This window comes from Rhinolophus sinicus, linkage group LG02, assembly GCF_036562045.2.
Source record: "Rhinolophus sinicus isolate RSC01 linkage group LG02, ASM3656204v1, whole genome shotgun sequence".
In the NCBI taxonomy this organism is placed as follows: domain Eukaryota; kingdom Metazoa; phylum Chordata; class Mammalia; order Chiroptera; family Rhinolophidae; genus Rhinolophus; species Rhinolophus sinicus.
The window spans coordinates 130,114,585-130,129,825 of record NC_133752.1 but is presented as its reverse complement, the minus strand read 5'-3'; the positions used below and the strand labels follow the sequence as shown (position 1 = coordinate 130,129,825).

General features: G+C 35.5%; 1 protein-coding gene across 11 annotated transcripts in view; it reads right to left on the bottom strand.

Moving 5' to 3' along the window:
- Window positions 1-15,241, bottom strand: part of OSBPL8 (oxysterol binding protein like 8) — a 153,013-nt gene that overhangs the window by 125,649 nt on the left and 12,123 nt on the right. For 6 of the 11 annotated variants that reach the window (XM_019755048.2, XM_019755050.2, XM_074325392.1 and 3 more), the window contains exon 2: window positions 5,296-5,440. The exons of the other annotated variants lie outside the window; for them this stretch is intronic. The gene's annotated coding sequence lies outside the window, so the exon portion shown is untranslated. The remainder of the gene's footprint in view (window positions 1-5,295; window positions 5,441-15,241) is intronic. 11 annotated transcript variants of the gene reach the window in all.

Genomic DNA, 15,241 nt, shown 5'->3' with positions numbered 1-15,241 from the left:
AAGACAGTTCCTCAGTTGCCGCCTGTTGCTGCTCCGTCAGAATGTTCTGAAGTTCTTCTGTGGTGAGTTCAGTCCTGTGGTCTTCTACTAACTCCTCCACATCATCACTACTCACTTCCAAGCCCAAGGACTTTCCCAGAGACACAACATCCTCAACAATAGGAGCATCCTCTTCAACATCCTCAAATACACATTCAGGGACAGCGTCTGGCCAAAATTTCTTCCATGCTGACTTCACTGTTCTGTGAGACACATCCCTCCATGCTTTGTCTATGAGATGCAAGCAATGTAGGATATTGAAATGATTATTCCAGAACTTTCTGAGGGTTAGTTCTGTGTCCGAGATCACCTCAAAGCACCTTTGGAACAGTGCTTTGGTGTAAAGCTTCTTAAAATTAGATATGACCTGCTGGTCCATAGGCTCGATGAGAGGAGTCGTGTTGGGGGGCAAAAACTTTACATTTGTAAAACTGAACACTTCCATCAACTTGTCCACCAAGCCTGGGGGGTGAGCTGGAGCATTCTCCATAACAAGTAGGCACTTCACTGTTTGCCTTGGATGTATTTTTTTACACTTGGCCCGAACACTTCATGAACCCACTCAATAAAAAATTGCCTGGTTACCCAAGCTTTGCTGTTTGCCCTCCACATCACATGCAATTTGCTTCTTATGACATTGTTTTTCTTAAATACCCTGGGATTCTCAGAATGGTAGACTAGCAAAGGCTTCAACTTAAAATCCCCACTGGCATTCCCACAAAATAAAAGGGTTAGCCTGTCTTTCATGGGCTTGTGTCCTGGCAATGATTTCTCCTCCTTTATTATGTAGGTCCTCTTTGGCATTTTCTTCCAAAAGAGGCCTGTCTCATCATAGTTGAAAACTTGGAGAAGAAAACCCTCTGCCTCTACATAATCTTTAAATTCCAAAACAAATTGGTCGGCGTCTTCTTTGTTGGCACTGGCAGTTTCACTATATCTCACCACATTGTGTATGCCACTTCTCCTCTTCAACTTTTCAAACCACCTTCTACTTGCCTTGAAAATAGCACTCTCAGCACTTGTTCCAGGGGTGTTTTTGATGAGGTCAGCATGCAAATGTAAAGCATTTTCGCAAATTATGTTCTCAGAAATGCTGTCACCGGCCAACTGTTTTTCATTTATCCATATGAAAAGCAATTTTTCCACTTCTTCAATTGTCTACGTTCTTTGTCTTGTAAGTATTTTAACACCTCTTGCAACACTGGCTCCTTTAATGGCTTCTTTATTTTTTAAGATGGTACAAATTGTAGATTTGGCAATACCAACTGCATTGCCATATCACATACACGGACATCACTTTCATGTTTGGAAATAATTTCCTTCACCTCTATTGTTGTTCTGTTAATGATTCTCTTGGCTTTGCAGCTTTTATCCATTTCTCACAGCAAAGGAGGGATTGGTAGAGGGCTCCTGAGATGACATGAACACAGACTGACTGCACACAGTCACAAAAACAAATTGATTGCAAGAGTGCTCCTGAAATGAGATGAGCACAGACTGACTGCACACAGTCACCAAATAAGCCCAAATATCACCTCTGTGTTGTGTGGGTGCTCAGGACTCTACAGCTGACAACTAGGCCTCAGGATCTTGCACTCAGTGGGAGTCGCGTGACATGTTCGACTTCCGAGGCGTGTTCGAAAACTGAAGCACTTACTTCCGGGTTTATGGCGTTCGTAAACCAAAATGTTTGTCAACGGAGACATTCAAAAACCAAGGTTCTACTGCATATTGCAAAGCTATAGTAATCTAAACAGTATGGTGCAGGCATAAAAACAGACACACAAGCCAATGGAACAGAACAGAGAGCCAAGCAATAAACCCACACATGTATGGTCAACTAGTATTTAGCAAGCGAGTTAAGAAAACTCATTGGGGAAAGAGTAGTCTCTTCAATAAATGGTGTTGGGAAAACTGGACCCATGAAAAAGAATGAAACTGGACCCCTATCTTACACCATACACAAAAATAAACTCAAAATTAAGGACTTAAATGTAAGATTTGAAACCATAAAATTCCTAGAAAAAAATATAGGGAAAAAAGCTCTTTGACATCAGTCTTGGCAATTTTTGGATGTGACACCAAAAGCACTAGCAACAAAAGCAAAAAATAAACAAGTGGGATATGTGAAAGTAAAAAGTTTCTGCATAGCAAAAGAAACAGTCAATAATATGAAAAGGAAAAGAAGAAAATATTTGCGAACCATATAACTGGTAAAGGATTAAGATCCAAAACATATCAAGAACTCATACAACTCGATAGCAAAAAATCAAAACAAAACAAAACAAACCTGATTTAAATATAGGCAGAGGACTTGAACAGATGTTTTTCCAAAGACATACAAATGGCCAAAAAGAACATGAAAAGGTACTCAACATCACTAATCATCAGGGAAATGCAAATCAAAACAACGAGATATCACTTCACAGCTATTAGAATAAAAAAGACAAGGGATAACAAATGCTGGTGAGGGTGTGGAAAAAAAGCAGCACTTGTGCACTACTGGTGAGAATGTAAACTGGTGTAGCCACTATGGAAAACAGTATGGAGGTTGCTCAAAAAATGAGAAATAGAACTACCTTATGACCCAGCAATTCCACTCCTGCCTACTTATCTAAAGTAATGAAATCACTATCTTGAAGAGATATCTGCACCCCTGTGTTTACTGCAGAATTATTCACAAGAGTCAAGACATGGAAACAACGTAAATGTCCATCAGCAGATGAATGGGTAAAGAACATATGGAATGTATATACAACAGAATATAATTTATAATAATATTACAAATAGAATTTATAATATTCTATTATAAAAAGGAAATTATGCCATTTACAACAACATGTATGGAGCTTGAGGGCATTATGCCAAGTGAAATAAGTCAGACATTTACTGTCTGACTTCACTTATATGTGGAATCTGAAAACATCAAACTCATGGAAACTGTCGAATGGTGGTTGCCAGGGGCTGAGAGGTGAGGGAAACAGGGAGAGGACGGTCACGTGGTACAAACTTCTAGGTGTAAGACAAACGAGTTCTGGGGATATAATGTACAGCATGGTGACTCTAGTTAACTATACTGCATTATATACTTCAAAGTTGCTAACAGTAGAGCTTTAATGTCCTACTAACAATAAAATAATAATTAATAATGTGAGGAAGAATGTGTTAACTAACCTTATTGTGGTAAATATTTCAGGACATATGCATTTATAAATTATCACATCATAAACTTTAAATTTACACAATGTTATATGTTAATTATATCTCAATAAAGCTGGCGGGGATGCATGTTAGCTTTTATTGTTGAAACTTCAGTTTCTTACATAGTACCTGGCACACAGCAAGCACTGAAAAAAAAATTCATTGAATGAATAAAGGAAATAAAGAAAAAATTTCTTAAAAGTAATTATAACTATATACTTTAAGTCATTTATTCACTTAAGGGCATGAACAAAAGATGGCAAAAGCGACTGAAGTGTAAAGCAGACCAGTTTTCACAGACATTTAATAAATGCTATATTATAATCACGGCAAACCTATAAAGGCTGGAAGGTTTGGGTTCAGCCAAGAAATAGTTAATACTGTGTTATAAGATTAAAGAAATATTATGTCAGCCTAGAAACTACACTAGTAGTGGATTTTTATTTTTAACCTGTCCACATCCACTGCCCCTTCCTGTGATAACATGCACCTTGATCTTCCTTTGAGGAGAGCAAAGTTGCTGAAATGTCAGTTCTTTATAAAACTCAGTTTTTCAGTTTTTACCTTAAGAGGGCGAGCTTATTATTCTGGTATTATTTGAGTTAAGTTAGCCAAAGCTTCCTATTGCTTCAAGTATCCTAAATGGACATAGATTCTATCTCAGCCATTCATTTATAACCAAAATAAGTGACCTTTGAATATTAAACCAAAATGAAAGTTAACTTCAAAATATTTGTAAATGAATTTACAAAAGTGAAATCTATGCCAGACCTAGAACATAAAACACCATATGCTATCATAAGAAAAGGAAAAAAAAGAGTGTAATATTCACCCATGTGTGTCTAGCTAGATGTTTTAATTCCATTAAGATTTATCATATTAATATAAACATCACACAAGATCAAGTTTTGATCAGAATCATAAGGAATAAAAACCATGCTTAATCAGAAATGTGATCTCTACCTCACTTTTAGTTTGGATCTTACTATTCAAGGTGCTTCCCCTGGAACTCCTGCTTCCCATCTTCTCACTATCAAATGAAGGATTTGTGGTCAACTGCATGTTTAATACCACGTAAGAGAAGAGACATATCTAAAATTATCTATTTGAGCAGCTGACTGGCAGTTGCACTTGTCTCGCTGATCTTATAATCCACTGCAGTCTTTATAAAGCAAATACAGGAACAGAAACAAAGTGATGACCAATCTTTTAAAGCCCTGGACCATAATCAATTTACACTATTAACTTACAAAGGGGAAGCTATTTATCCATCTCTACCTCATTGCCTACCTGGTTTCTAAAATTCCAAGTTGTGTCAAGTGCAAAGCTTAGAAATGTGTTTCAAAAAAGAAATGTGATTTCAGTAGAAAGAAAAAAATGCGTGTACATTTCTACCATAGCTTAGGACTTATTATTCACTAGAAAAAGTTAATTAAAATGCATAATCAAGATCCATCAACATTTCTAGTATGTAAGAAGTGAAGAAAAGGGATACAAAATAAACAGAAGATAAAACCCCTATCTAGGAAAGCACAGTTTAATTGGAAGGACCAAAAATATACAGGAAAGAAAACACTGATAAATAAAAAGTAACATATAATTGAATACTTTTACATTTACCTTTTCTCCTATTATTTTTATCCTAAACTAAGGTAGTTTAAGAAAAGAAGAAAAATGAAAGCATCTGGGTGCCGTTTTGAAACCAAGAGTGGTAGTCACTAATCTACGATTTTTTACTTCCATTTACACGTAGTCAGAAACTAAATAAATACAATCTGAATCTACTAGTAATATTTTTCTTCAATTCAACATGTTCCCACTAAGCACACACTATAGTTTTGGCAAGTGCCATTACAGCTTCTCAAATATTCATGCAATAGACTGCTTTAGGCAAGGCTAGGATGGTTCTGATAAAGAGAGGAAGGAGAGGGAAAAATATGATTTTAACGTAATTGAAAAGTGTTTTAACTTCATTTCCTGTTAAGTTTCAGACTTGGGATTTAGACACTTAGATTCTAGTACACACTTTTGCTATTGCAGCCCCGATTTACTGACCTGCTCAAAAATCATGCAGATGAACCACTGGAACTGAGAGTCGCTTACCACCAATGATAGTGTGGCAAAGAAGAACATCAATTGCTACGTCCTTCGAGCCGGCTGAAAGTGCTCAGCATCTTCCTTAATACAAACAATATGTGCCCTGGAAAAGACAAAGCCCCTGTTGGTGGCAACATCTTTGAAAGCAGAAACAGAAACAAATGAAAAACAAAAATCAGCAACACGTACACAGACACAAACAATGAGGGCAAAGAGAAAACTATGCAAAGATTTATCTTCTATTTTCAAAATGATTTTGGGTTGAGGAATTTACACAACTTCCAAAAATCACTATAAAAATAAAGTAAAAGTGTGATAGTGGCATGTCACATATATATATCAATGAAACAAAACAGGGAGTCCAGAAATGGACCACCATATATATGGTCAATTAATTTGCAACAAAAGCACCAAGGAAACCCACTTGAAAAGAAAAATATTTTCAATAAAAATGGATATCAAAAGAATAAAAAAACAACTCTTGACTCTTACACTAAACACAAAAATTAACTTGAAATGAATCATAGACCTAAATATAAAAGCCAACACTTCTAAAACTTCTAAAATAAAACAGGAGAGAAAATCTTCAAAAAATTGGGCTGGGCAAAAATTTCTTAGGAGACTATGAGATTTACCCAAGAGAAATGGAAAATGTCCACTCAAAGACTTGTGCATAAATTTTTCATAACAGATTTATTTGTAATAGCCAAAAACTAGACATAAGTCAAATGTCTATCAACAGGTGAATGGATAAATTATAGTATATTCATTCATACAAAGGAGCAATCTTTCATTTTATTTGCCAAACAATAGTACATATTCTACAATTTCATTTATATGAAATTTAAGAACAGACAAAAACAGTCTATAGTGGACAGAAACCAGATTAGTTGTTGCCCGGGGAAGAGCTGGGAAAGGAGAAACGCTAAGTGGAAAAGGGTACAAGGGATTTTGGAGACCAAAGAAAATGTTCTATATTTTGATTGTGGTGGTAGTTACCTGGGGTATCCATTTGTCAACATGCACCAAATTATATAATTTAAATGGACGCATTTTACTCTATGTAAATTATATCTGAATAAAGTAGCTCTTTTTTTAAGTGACATCAGTAGGTTACGTGGTAGAGAGCAAGAAAACAAAGACTACAGAAATAGGGAAAGGCAGAATGACATAATAAAAGCAATGCTTTTAAAACTATGAAAAAAGTTCAAATTCTAGCACAGCTAAAACTAGGATTGTAACAGGGTATTCATTTAATTCCATCTGTGAAATGGAAGTAACTCACAGGATAGCTGTGAAAATTAAATGAGCTGGTTAAACACTATACCTGGTACATCAGAAACACCACTACGATTAGTTGACTCTGTATCTATCCATGTTAAGTGTTAAGGTAAAACCAAAAAAATAAGCAACAGTTACATAGCATAAATCACAAAAGAATTTCTAGAGGGAATGATTTTAGATGCCAATTTTAAAAGAAGAAAAGGAACTGGATGGAAAGGAAGATTACCGCAGGTGGAGGGAATGGTAATGTGCAGAAGAATGGAGGCGGAGAGGAGCGAGCAGTGTGTAGGAGATGGCAAAATTAGCAGGCCTGTGACAGCAAGTCCATATACGGAGTGACAAAAGAACCAGGGTAATCTTCTCATCTGACGCAAATATTCATTTAAATTTTACAGTAGGATCCAAAATAGTAACTTCATCCAGTTGACGCTCTGACACAGGTATGTACACTTAACTGTTTAAAGTAGGGACAAAGAAAAGTTCTGTCTTTCTGTAGAAAAAAAATATGAATCCTTACAAATCATAAGCTTCCATTTGCTGGAGATTAGCCATAGTTCTTTCCCCAAATAAAAAAAATTATTAAAATATAATTATAGCTAAGCAACATATGGACTTGCTGTGCAGCTGTCACTGCACTCTTGTAATTATGAAAGCCTTTGTATTTTCCAGAATCTGAATTCTATAAGTGACTGTTATTTTGGAAAGTAAAATATAATAAATCTCCTCAGAGATCTATTCAGCCACAACAAGAATTATTCATGGCATGCTACTTAAAAGGTATCAGAATGCTAAAATTGTATTTCAGGAGACTTACTATGACCAAGATCAGGATACTTGAACGTTCATAAGTTTGAAGTGTTTTTACATGTATACAGTTAAATGTGTTTAATAAGAGAATGCAGCTTAGCATTTTTATGGCATTCAAACTAACTTAAATCTTTATTAAGATGTTACATATTTGGCAGAATAATTCCTTTCTATATTTTATATATAGAACAGAAAAGTGCCATTTCAACATCTGTTCTCTGGAAAGAGATAGCCAATATAGCTAGTAATAACTGAAGCTAATTTAGTTCCCAGAATGAGAGAAATGTAGAGAAATGTAGAATGAGAATGAGATGCACAATGAGAGACGAAATATTAAAGGGCAATACTACTGACCTTTAAATAGTGTAGCAGCAGTGTAGCTGTGGTGAGGACAACAAAGCCACAGGATTAAATTCTCAAGTCTCTTATTAAGAAAAGATGTTACGTAGTGGCAGTCAGCTAACAAGGTTTCATCTGCTCTGTCTAACATCAGAGCTATATCCAGTCAGAGGTGACTCAGAATAGAACATGTAGAGACTACAGAATGACCTTATCTACTTTTGCTTTCTTGGGCCCAATTGTTACACATTAATGTAATAGCTGAAATATTTATGGACACATAAAAAATTATTGATGTATTATATCATTTAGAATCATAAATGGTTTTCCATTTAAAAATGTCTTTTCACAATGACAGCATTTTATATTATAAAATACTTTTCAAAGCCTTTCCTATATACATACACTAAAAAGAAGTTTCTATTTTAAGATACATAAATTAGTAAAAAAGTTTTTAATATGATTAACAATGATATTAGTTAAGACCCACCACTGTTTGTTTTTTTGTTGTTGTTGTTTTATGTTGAAAGGAGATTTTAGGAGGCCAGTATTGCTAAAGATTATTGTTTTTAAAATGAAGACTGGAAAACTTTTTATATCAAACACTTTCAGAATGACAAACAACATGAATGGAGTCCCTATAAGCATAGTTCAAAGGCTTTATCACTATAAATAAACTTACTTTATTTAGAAGTGGGAAATTTGCCCGTGGTACACCTGCATTACTCAGACTAGAGCTTTGAGGATGAGGCTCAAAATGTAAAGGAATAAGCAAGTCTCTATTGAGAAGCCGTAAGAGCTACTATTGGGTAAGTGGAGGGGGAGGAAAGTATCCTGAATCTCTTGTTGAGAGCTATTTTGGGCTCTCCACCTCAGAACCATGCCACCCAACAGCCATGAAAAGGAACACACACATATCAATGAAAAGTAAATTTAAATTAAAGCTCTCCCTGGGCAAGCCACTATTGAAATCATTAGTTTTCTCAATTATTCTCCTTTATACTTTTTTGTGTCTCTGCCTTAATAAAATCTTACTTGGAAAAAATAATAATTACATTTTTTAAAAGTTTAAGAAAAAAACATCAAATGAAAAGGGCAGAGAAACTTAAAATATATAAAATGACAAGAAAAATAGAAGCTAAAGATTAGGAAAAAGAAAAGAATACATAAATATTAGTGGGCAAAAAACATTATGGAAAAAGATGAAAATGACTAAAAACAGATAAAAATAAAAGGAAATCAGCAACTTAAGACACTGAAAACAAGGAAACAAAAACCATTTTTTAATCAATATATCATTAATAATAACATAGCAATGCTAATTCAAAAACTGAATACCTTTCACTGAAAGATTCTTCAAACACTGCTTTGCCTTCTCAAGTATTTCATGAACATTTAACTTAGCCAATAATCTCAAGGTGCAAAGCCAAAGAATAGAGACAGCACAGCTCCTGGATTCACACCAATGGCTCCTGTCCCTAATGCCCTTGGCTTTTCTAAGACACTTATGTGAAGATGACACATTCTTTAAAGAATGCTGAGTGGGCTGTAAGTCCCATTCCTCTTCCCTCCTACGAGCAGTCAATGAGTACAACCAAACATAGACCCATCCATATCTGATACCCCCCAAAAGAAGTGGTGTGAATTTTCGGTCAAAAAACGTAATCAGCTCTAGGAAAGTTTATTTATTTATTTATTTTTTTCCCCAGTGATATCCTAAAAGTAGCAGGTAGGCCTACTGAGTACACTAGTAAATGATAGGAAATTTTTTGTTTGAATCTTGTTTCTAACATGCTTCCTCCTCCCACTATTGTGTTAACCTGGCAAGAACTTATCCCTGTAAGAATTTGCCAGTGGGTTAAGATAATCACTTTCCAATAAAATTCAAGGAAATGAATGCCCTTTTAAATCCTAGCATTCCCAAATAAATTTTAGAGCTATTAGAAATCTTCACATGAACCATTCACCACCTCTAAATTTTTCAGATAAAGAAACTAAACATGAAGGGGTTAAGCAACTTGCCCAGTATCATGGGGCAAAACAGACCAGAACCCAAGTCTCGTAAGTCCCAGCCTAATGTTCTAAGAACTATAAAATGAAAGGGAGAAATTATTAGGATTCAGCCTTTTAGATTTAAGATGTGTTAACTGGCGAAAAAAAACTGCAAAACAGCATTGCTTTATAATCCCAGTTCTGCTTTTTAAAAAATTATACATACAAATATCTATTTATCTATACATATGTAGAGAAAGAAATATCTAGAGTACCAAACTGCTAATAAGTGGGCTGTTTTGGACATAAAGTGGAATCTAAGAGCAACAGAAAATAACTTTATGAGATTCTACAGCTGTTGAATTATACAGTGAGCAAATGTTGATATAAAAATCACATTTTTTTCTGATGAAATACTGCCATTTGAGACAACATGGATGATCTTGAGAGTGTCATGCTAAATGAAGGAAAAGGACAAGAACCATATGATTTCACTCATATGTGGGATATAAAACAAAGCAACAAACGAACCAATAAGACAAACCCAAAGAAACACACAACAGTATGGTAGCTACCAGAGGGGAAGGGAGGTGGGGAGTGGAGGAAGAGGATAAAGGCGGTCAACTATAGTGACAAAAGGAGGCTAGACTGAGTGGTGAGCATGTATGCAATATACAGATGTTGTAGAACTGTACACCATATGTTATTATACGTTATTAACTTACATGTTATTAACCAATGTTACCCCAATAAATTTAAATAAAAGAAAAAAATTACATTTCTCTAATCAAAATTTAGACAAGCAAATATATATTTCACTTGGAAAAGAAAATGCATCTCAAAATGGCGTAAGTCTCAGTCTCCCTCTCTCCCCCTCCCCACTCGTGTTCATGCCTGTGCATGATTGTCTACACACACACACACACACCGCGCCACAGATATTACTATGTAATTGGGATTGACCTTGAAATTACCTTAATTTGTCTTCACGTTAAATGTGGTCTTCCCTTGAGAAGAGCATAACATTAACATGTTAGAATAATTCTAACAAATTAGGGTAATTTTAAAACGCAAAAGTCTGAATTATAAAATGCATTTAAAGGCATTTTCCTTTAGATACATAACAGTAATATAAAGTGAATTAATGTATTTGTAATGAATAAGAGTATAATTTAAAAATTATTTTTATATAAATGCATATTGCTAACGTGGTTTTAATTATGTTACAAACAGCATTCTTAGTAGGTTAAAGCCAAACATCCCCCATCCTCCTTTCCATAAGTTTAACTATTATATACAGCATTCCTTGCAAGATGGTAAAAACAATGCTAAACTTGAATTCAGTCCTCTATGTATATTATGAATTGCAGAAATCAACAGGTCCAAACAATGAGATTTTATTATAGTGTTCTCAATAGATTTTTATACTGGTTAGCTGCCCCTTAAGGTTACTTATTTTCATTTCTCATAATTTTTGAATATTAAATAGCTACCCAAAGAGTAAGGGATGTTCTAAATGAGTAAATTATATTTCCTTCACTCTTTTTCTCCCCATTTCCTTCTCAACCTGTTCAAAGCTCGTGCCCACCTCTGTAATTCCACTACAAATATTCACACAAAGAAAATTCATTGCCAAATGTAATGCTTACTTTTCCACACTCTTACTCAAAGACTCTCCTGACCTGGTTCCTCTAACCCAGGGGTGTCCAAACTTTTTTCAATGGTTTTCACCAAGGGCCATATGCGGTAAAATACACAAACAGCCGGACCACTCACTCAAGGTGAAGTATGTATTGCCTCACCTGGTTTATTTAACTAAATATATTTTTGGAATTTGCTGCGGGCCAATTAACAATGGATCGCGGGCCGCAGTTGGCCCGGGGGCCGCAGTTTGGACACCCCTGCGAGTCTAACCAATCCTTTGTGGATTCTTTCACTAGCTCCCCTCATTCTGTCCAGGGCTTTGATGCTAAAGCGTCTCAGGGTTCTTCTCAATGAAAACCTCTTCTCTTCCTCTCACTTTCAACTACCACCTTCATGCAGTTACTGCCTGTCCATATCACCAGCCTAGAACTTTCGTCTACATTCAAAAACCATATATCCAATGAAAATGACCTGCAGCAGAGGTTCAAAAACTTTAGGAACATCAGAATCATCTGGAAGGTTTGTTCAAAATAGGATTTCTGAGCCCCATCCCCAAAGTTCTGATTCAGTAGGGCAGGACAGAACCCAAGAATCTGCATTTCTAATAAGTTACTTGGTGACACATACTTTGAGAATCACTGGTCTACAAAGTTCAAAATGCTCCCTTGGAAAAGCCCTACAGGTACCTTAATTTCAATACAACATAATGGATCTCCCAGCAGCTACCCTTGTCGCCTCCAAACCATTACTTCATACAGCATCCAGAATGATCATTCTAAACCCGATCATTTCATGATCTTCATTTAAAATATTCTAATGGTTTCCAAGGGCCCTTAAAACAAATTAAAATCCTTACAATGGTTTATCCAGCCTTGCACGACCCCATCTTTGCCTACTGTACCACACTGCTATCTTTTTTTTTTTTTTAATACTCCAGCCATGGTGAACCCTTTCAGATAGATTCTAGCAAAAGCTATGCTCCTTGCTGTTCCAGGATACTTAAACAAGATGTGCTACCAGAAATATTCTTTTTACCTCAGCTCAAGTCAGCTTCTTGCCTCCCCTCTCCCCACAAGTCAGCAAATTCTTATATTACCCTGTGTTTCTTCTTCTTAGCACTTTCCACAATGGTGATTACACAATGAATTGTGCAATTAGCAGTTTACTCTCTGTTCCTCACCCTTCCCACACACACAAGCTCAGGAATCACATGTCTACCTAGTTCCCATTGAATTTTCAGCCCCTTGCATACTGACTTGCACTCAAATTATCTGTTGAATTAACTATCTGTCTTGTTACATTAAATTATTTTGAAACCTCAATAAAAAGGTATTACTAAAAAGGGACTAGAGAAGTTTTTTAGTATTCTTTAATACTTACAAATGAGGAAGCTTTATTAAACTCCAATATCTGGGAGTTTAAATCATGAAAACTAATACCTTAAAAAGATAAAATAAAATCTTCCTATCACAAGTTCCTCTGCAATTAGATATATAGGTACGTTATTGTCTAATATCTGCGCCAATAAAGCACAGCACTGATGTCCAAAAGGCATTTAATAACAATAAGTGTATAAGGCAGCCTAAGATAATTTTTGCAAAAAAAAATGTTTAGTTGTAAACCTGCATCAGAGTACACTCAGCTTAGCAACAGAAGTGGTTTTAGTTCATGCTAGGAAATGAGATGGGATAGCTGTCTGGAATTAAACTTAACCATGGATAACCACAAATTACATAATAAATACGAATTAACCAAGAATTAAATTATTATGTAAACACATGCTCTATAGATTCATATCTCCTCTAAAATGGAAAGAATACCTGTCGTCTATAATTCATTTAGCAACTCTTTCTCTAAAGTGCATGCTAAATCAGCATAGCACTGGTCTAGGTGTCAAAGGGAACTAACAGGTATAAGTACCTTAAGATGTCATTTTAACTAATATAGCAGAATTTACATACAAATAAAGGTTATCTTCATTCAGAGTAGTCATTTTTAGAGGCCATTTCAAATTGCCACCACACAAAACAATTTCAGAACTCCTCTTTTCTAATCACTTTCTTTCTTAGCCACCTTATAAATCACACAAGAATAATGGGTTTCATCCCTTTGGTTAGGGCTTATTTTTAACTAAAAACGGCATTCCTTATTTTGATTCTTAATTTTAAGCATGAAACTTAGTTCAGAATGACTTCACACCTTTTCCAAATATCAAATCCGTTCTCAAAAGATGTCATTTGCCACCATAGAATGTAGGTAGGTTACAAGAATGAGGCTGAAGGCACTAAAGAAATGACAAAGGAATCGTTCCAAGTGTTTTTGGAACAGTAACATTACTGAAATAAATTCAAGACAATTTTGAGCACACCAATCATCTCTTAGACACTTTAAGTTCTAGTATGTTTATTTAGAAACTGGTCTCATTTGTACTTTGAGCATAACTCACAGGCCTGTTCCCTGACTTCTGGTTTTCCCAAATAACAGATACTGCGATGCAAAATGGGAATTTCCATCTGTAAAATGGGAATACCACCATCTATTTCGGCGCTATTATAAGGATATATTATAGAAGATATTCTCTTACTGCAATTCTAGTCCCTAATACCTTCAAGGAATCCTCAAAAGAACCTAAAAGGCTATCTGTTCCAAACTCTCCATTTCACTAAGACCCACAGAGATTAAGTGGTTTGCCAAGGTCACACAGTTAGTTAATAGGAAAGACAATACTTCTGGCAGGCTCTTTATTTTCCCAGGACATCTGTTTACTAAATCAGTTGGTGCTTGCAATTCTAGGTTGCACAAGCGTGTGACAGCGGGTTTCAAAGAGGATTTCTGAGACAGTATTTAACCATGGACACTTAGGACAGTGCTTACACATATAATACTGGCAATTACATAGTAATAATTTAGTCCTATGCATGTTAAATGTCTCCCTTGGATGATAAGTTTTTGTTTTTAAAGTTAGATATTTTAATTTGCAGCTAAAACTACCTGATTCTGCTTAAATTTTCAGTTTTCTTGAAAGATCCTTTTCTAAGGAAAATATGAACCTTGTTTTAAATCAAGATACTAGAAAAAAAGTGTTTCTCATTTATTAAGTATGACAACTGGTTACAATAAACCAAAAGGGTTACCCAGTTTCCTACAAGTAAAATTTATCCTCATACTTAAGCTGAAGGTTCTTTATTAAGCATCAAAACTTGAAATGCAAGATCTAAAGTTAATTCAAGACAATCTCAAGGAATTTTATTATTGATTTTCTTAATCCCAAAAGCAATTTCTTCATATTTTGATACAGATAGAGAATGGCTTTCTATCTTGAACATGAAAAAAAAATGAGTATCTGAGTGCCTCACTCTGGCCTAGATGCTTCTGGGTTTTGAATTCTAGGTATAAATTACCACAACAAAGCCCTCATCATCTTTAATTTATCGCGTAAGTAACCAAGACACATAATTACACTTCAGCATACCAATTCAAAAAAGATCTATGAGAACCAACATAACTTTCTATACTTGAATTAAGAATGACTACCAAAGGGCCAGCCCAGTGGCTCAGGCAGTTGGAGCTCCGTGCTCCTAACTCAGAAGGCTGCCAGTTCCATTCCCACATGGGCCAGTGGGCTCTTAACCACAACGTTGCCGGTTCGACTCCTCGACTCCGGCAAGGGAGGTGGGCTGTGCACCCTGCAACTAACAATGGCAACTGGACCTGGAGCTGAGCTATGCCCTCCACAACTAAGATTGAAAGGACAACAACTTGTCTTGGAAAAAGTCCTGGAAGTACACACTGTTTCCCAATAAAGTCCTGTTCCCCTTCCTCAAATATTTTTTTAAAA